The sequence below is a fragment of the Lathyrus oleraceus genome, chromosome 6 (assembly GCF_024323335.1).
Source record: "Lathyrus oleraceus cultivar Zhongwan6 chromosome 6, CAAS_Psat_ZW6_1.0, whole genome shotgun sequence".
NCBI classification, from domain to species: Eukaryota; Viridiplantae; Streptophyta; class Magnoliopsida; order Fabales; family Fabaceae; genus Lathyrus; species Lathyrus oleraceus.
Genome location: NC_066584.1, coordinates 43410081 through 43416389, shown reverse-complemented (window position 1 = coordinate 43416389; position 6309 = coordinate 43410081). Strand labels below are relative to the sequence as shown.

At 39.2% G+C, this 6309-nt stretch overlaps 1 non-coding gene across 1 annotated transcript; it reads right to left on the bottom strand.

Annotated features, from left to right (window-relative positions):
- Positions 1 to 270: 270 nt before the first annotated feature.
- Positions 271 to 377, bottom strand: LOC127099232 (small nucleolar RNA R71). Its single transcript, XR_007793761.1, has one exon. It is a non-coding gene; the product is annotated as a small nucleolar RNA R71 (small nucleolar RNA).
- Between the last annotated feature and the right edge of the window lie 5932 nt (positions 378 to 6309).

Genomic DNA, 6309 nt, shown 5'->3' with positions numbered 1-6309 from the left:
AATTTAGTAGAACCTTTAGCGGAACCCGAACCAATACGTTGGTCTCGCTACTGAGAACCCGAATCAACATTTAAAAGTTTTTATCCAACTAGCCGACACCTTTAAATCTAAAGATGCTTCACCCGATCCGATCCGTTTAAAATTATTTCCTTTCTCCCTCATGGATAGAGCATGTTCATGGCTAGATTCACTTCCAGCTAATTCAATAACTACTTGGGAAGACCTTAGGAGAGTATTCCTTGCTAGATATTTCCCCCTAGTAAGACTGTTGTTCTTCGAAACTAAATAACTAGATTTGCTCAAAACCAAGGAGAATCACTTTTCGAAGCTTGGGAGAGATATAAAGAGCTATTAAGAGTCTGCCCATACCATGGCCTAGAACAATGGCTGATCGTTCATACCTTCTACAATGGACTCCACTATAACACCAAGATGAGCATCGACGCTGCCGCAGGTGGCGCGCTGATGAACAAACCTTATCCAAAAGCTTGTGACCTAATTGAGGATATGGCCCAAAACCATTACCAATGGGGAACTGAATGAGCATCAATGGAGAAAAAGGAGACCCAAGGGGGAATACATGAGGTAAGCTCTCTAGACATGATGCAGGTGAAAATGGACGCTTTAGCCCTTAGGATCGAACATATGTCTACAAACACTAACACCGTAGCAGTAGTCCACATAAAGTGCGAACTCTGTGGATCTAAAGGACACGAATCGACGGAGTGTAACCTTTTGAACAAACTGAATACCGACCAAGTGAATTACGCCCAAGGTAACCCATTTTCAAACACTTACAACCCTGGATGAAAGAATCATCCAAATTTCTCCTATAAAAACCAGAACCCTATCCAAAATCATGCACCTCAGAGACCGCAAGGTTATCAAGCCCAAAAACCAAACCAACTTATGCAAGTTGTGCCCCAGAAGTCAAACCAACTTATATCGGGCCAGACTCAGCAAAATAAAGAATTCCTAAACTAGAACATTCACGTAAACGAACTTATAACGCAATTAGGAACCAAGGTTGATCAGATAATCACTCACAACGAGATGCTTGAAACCCAGATTTCGCAGGTAACACAAAACCAAGCCTCACAAACTACACATGGAGGACAATTCCCTAGACAACCTCAACCAAACCCTCGAGGGCAAGCTAACGCTATCTCGTTACGAAGTGGAACCGCTTACGAAGGGCCTCATAACCCAGCAATGAGCGAGTCCAAAACTTCTATACCTACCAACCAAGAAGAGGAACCAGAGGAATCCGAGAAACAAACCAACCAAGAAGGTGAAGCCAAGGATAAAACTTACAAACCACCACCCCCGTACAAACCACCAATCCCATATCCGCAAAGACTTAAACAAACCAAAGTCAATGACCAATACCAAAACTTTATAAAAGTGATAGAAAAGATTCATGTAGAGATTCCTTTCACCGAAGCTATCACCCAAATTCCGTCTTATGCCAAATTTCTCAAAGACATCTTAACCAACAAGCGTAGGTTTGACGACCAAAAACCCTTGGAATGCAACTTTATTTCTGAGGATAAACTTGCTAAGAAGGAGAAAGACCCTGATAGTTTTTCTATACCTTGCATTTTAGGGAGTCATGTGATCGACAAAGCTTTCCTAGACTTAGGCGCTAGTGTAAGTTTAATGCCCTTAGTTGTATGTAAAAGGTTAAACCTAGGAGAATTACAACCAACTAAGATGTCCCTTCAATTAGCCGATAGGTCTGTTAAGTATCCTGTAGGCATTTTAGAAGATATCCCAGTTAGGATCGGTGATGGGAAAATAGCAAGTGTACTATTTTTCTCACTGTAGTAATAAAAGGGAAATTCCCCGTTTATTGATCTCAAGGACTGCTTGACGATATAGAGTTTATAGATTGTTTCAATTAGACAAAAGCCTTTGGTTTTCGTGTTGTGAGTAATTATACTACCAATTGCAAATAAATAAAACAAGTAAAAAGTTTGAACGAGAGACAAATGAGAGAAGATTGCTAGGGTTCGGTGAATGAAACTTCCTGTAACAGATATAATTTATGAAGGCTTAGACAATATTCCTGTCCAATTAATTCCGGTCCTCAAGGGTATCTATTCCTAATTCCTTAGTGAAAAGACATTTGATTATGTAACCTAATTACTATGTCCATAAATAATTAAGTTCATACTCAAGCATTCAAATATCAAGAATTACCGGTCAGATAGAAAATCCCTAGTCCTAGGTTATTTTTACTATCCAAAGTTCTTATCCAGATCAATGAATAATCGCTGTCCAGCTTAAACTATTCATATTAATCATCATTCGTTGGTCCGACGAATAAAGCATAAAGAACGGTAATATGAACAAATCAATTGAGAAGAAGAAATAGTCAATGCACTCATAAACATAAAATCTGTCACATTCAGAATCAGGTTCACCCCCCTAGCAATGGGGGGTTTAGCTACTCATAATAGAAATAAAAACAAAGATGAACATTGTTGTCATTACAGAATTTTTGGAGGAATCAATCTTCAATCGTCGGAAAACTCTTGAACATATGAATCCTCTGATAATCGTAGAATCTCCAGCTCTCAAAACGCGTCTTTTTTCTCTCCAAAATCATCCAACCCCTGGAAAATCGTGGTCTCCCCTCTAAATAGCTATTCAGTTGGACTTTTCCTGATTTTGGGCTTCATACGCGTATTGCCCAGTCTCATACGCGTATTGCCTAGTCTCAAACGCGTACTGCACGTAAGACAGCCTCTGATACGCGTATTGCCCAGTCTGGTACGCGTATTGCCCAGTCTGGTACACGTATTGCCCAGTCTGGTATGCGTATCACTAGAAGCGTGTCTTTTTGCTAGATTTTCCATCCCTCTGGTCATATACGTATGCTACGCGTGCTGTGAAGGTCCATACGCGTATCATGTAAGGCCATACGCGTATGGACAGCAGGTTCTCCAAGAATTGATTTTTTCTTCCGTTTTCTTGCTCGGGCTTAATTTTGCATCTGACGTTTGATTTCCTGAGCTTCCAGACTAGTTTTTTTGACCTGCTAACATACCCAAAAGTGTAAAATATCCTCAAGAAACTCATAAGTAACAACACACTCCATATTATAGAATTGAGCTTATATCTAACTAAAAATGCTTCAGTTTACACAGTTTACCTGACTTATTTACGGTTAAATAGTGAAATGTCTAACATAAATGGTGACTGATCACAACCCCAAACTTAGCTTGTTGCTTGTCCTCAAGTAACATTTTATTACCATCAAAGATCATGTCACCCCAAACTTACTGTAAAACAGTTCTTACCACAATACTGCTGAAATCTTTCGCACTGGACCTCTTGATGTTTTTTTTTCAGGTTTTCTGATTTTTCCACATAGCCAACGAGCTAGAAACTCTTTCCCTCAGAGATATGACTTTACATGTCAGCTTATATCACACTCTCACCAAGTCTCTCTGGGTTAAAGTGTTATCACTCTCAAATCACAATATGCAATATCAAATCAGAAGTTTGAATAAATTCTCTCATCCTATCAACATGTACAATCACACGCACTTTTTGAGGTCTTTTGGGTTGTAACGGGGCTTTGGTTTAGGTGGGGTATGAAATTTGAACAAAGGTTTTTGGTTCAGAGTACATGAACTCATTCTCTTACTACGTTTCTTTCCTATTATTCCTGTAGGGTTTTGTAATCCTCTTTTCCTTTTATCTATAGTGAATGTAGCATTTTTCAAAAGCTGTTCTTTTATTGTTTTTCGCTTTTCTCTTTCTTTCTTTTCATGTTGTTGTTGTTTTTCTTTTTTTTTTCTTTTTTTTTTATACTACATTCACTTACTGCAAAGCTACCCCAAACTTAAAGGTTGCTATTCCAACAGCAACCCCAAACTTAGATAGAAACGTAGAGATGAAATCAATCCTCACATACTCTGAACAGGGTAGGATAGTTACAAGGTCATGGATTTAGAAAAAACGGGTATATCAGAAATAAATGATTAACAGGCTCAACAGGGTGAAACAATGGATAATAATAATAGATGGGGTGGCTAGAAAGGCTTTAGGTGATAAACAAAAACATGCCTCAGTGTGTGTATTCGTACAGCTAATAATAACAAAAGAACATACGCAAACCAAGATTGATAAAGACATACCTGATATCTCTCATATGATGATAAGTGTTTGGCTTTTTCTGATCTCACCAGGACGGGTTAAGCTGACTTGTTCTATCATACCTCTGAGTTCAAAGCTCATGTGCTCTTGGTTCTGATGTTAATCTTAACCAGTGCGTCCAATCATAAATAACAGTATCTACAGTCAAGGGGACTGAATGAGAGGACACCCAAGTATTTGGTGTAAGTGATCAAGATAACCAATAGTCAGACATAGTCACATATCTAACGAAATAAACAGGAAAATGGAGGTAAACAAAATCAAATTCATTAGATTAAGACAACCCATAATAGGTGATTACATCAAAGCAAAAGAAAATAAAAACTGAATAAACCAAAAATAAAAATACACAAAGAAATTTCAAACCTCCCTTGGGTTGCCTCCCAAGCAGCGCTTCGTTTAACGTCGCATGGCTCGACGGGACACCTCATACTCAGATGAGTTTAACAGTGTCAATTGGTCCCCCTTTACCGGGATTATATGGTTTCAACCTCTGACCATTAACCTTGAAGGTGTCGCCATTCTTCTCATTTAAAACTACTGTGGTTCCTCCTTTCTTTGGTACCACATGCACAGGACTTACCCACGAGCTGTCAGAAATGGGGTAAATCATTCCCGAATCTAACAACTTTACAACCTCTTTCCTTACCACTTCTTTCATCGCTAGACTTAACCTCCTTTGTGGTTGTACTACTGGTTTCTGATTATCCTCCATCAGTATCTTATGCATGCATACTGTGGGGCTAATCCCTTTTAAATCCTCAATAGTCCAACCAATACCACTTTTATGTTTCTTCAGTACCTTTTCATCTTCTAATTCTGGTGAAGCTCTCAGATCCTCCCACCTGCGTGGTTTGGATTTCCTCCAAGGGGATTGTGTATCCAGCATAGCAAGCACTTCTTTTTCTTTTTCATCATCCTTCTCCTCAATCTCTCTGACCGACAGACTAAGAACTCTTTCCAACGGTAATTCAGGAAACTTTCTTTGAATTGTGCTAGTTACAATTTGATCAATCACTTCCACGAAGTGGTTTGTACACATATTCTCTTTATGTTTCATAGTATCTCGGACATCAATTCTGAGCTCTTCATCATACACCTTTAGGGTCAAGGTACCTCCCTCAATGTCTATCATGCATCTACCTGTTTCTAAGAAAGGTCTGCCCAGAATCAGAGGTATCTCTTCATCTTCTGGCATTTCCAAAATTACAAAATCAACAGGAAAAACAAATTTATCAACTTTGACCAGAACATCCTCAACTACCCCAAAAGGTCTCTTCACTAAGTGGTCAGCAAATTGAAGTGTCATTCTGATATCTTGAACATTTCCAATTCCTAGCTTCCTGTAAATAGACAAAGGCATAAGGCTAACACTAGCCCCCAAATCAATCAGCGCCCTTTTAAAAGACCTATCTCCAATGGTACACGGGATGGTCACAGAACCTCTATCTGGCTTCTTTACTGGAATCGTCATACCCTGCAAAATAGCACTACAAGTTTCAGTTAGTATAACAGGGTCAGTGTCAATGGTGCGCTTTTTGGAGATGATGTCTTTCATGAATTTCGCATAGATAGGCATCTGCTCGAGTGCCTCAGAGAATGGAATATTGATTTCTAATTTCCTGAACAACTCCATGAATTTCTGAATATTTTTCTCATCTTGCTTCTTCTTTTTGTTTCTTTGTGGGAAAGGAAGCTTAATGATGGGTTTTGGTTCAGGGAGCTTTTCTTGTACCACCGACGGTATTACAATTTCTTCCTCAGGTGGTGTCTTGTTTTCTAAGATTTCCAGGTCCACTTCAAGCAACTGATCTTCTTCTTCATCCTTCTTCTTACGATCTTCCACAGATCTTCCGCTTCTTGTTGTTACTGCACTCACATTATGGTGCTCCCTCGGATTTGTCACTGTTGCACTAGGTAATGCGCTCGGTGTTTGAAAATTTGTTATCTGTTGTGCTATCTGACCCAATTGAATCTCCAGATTTTTAATGGATGCATTGGTGCTCTTCTGATTATTCCTGGTTTCCTCCTGAAATTGCATATTCTGAGTCGCCATCTTCTCTATAGCAATCTCCCAATCCGCTTTCTTCGGTACTTGTTGCTGATAAGGTTGCTGTTGCGATTGATATTGTGGTTGGTAAG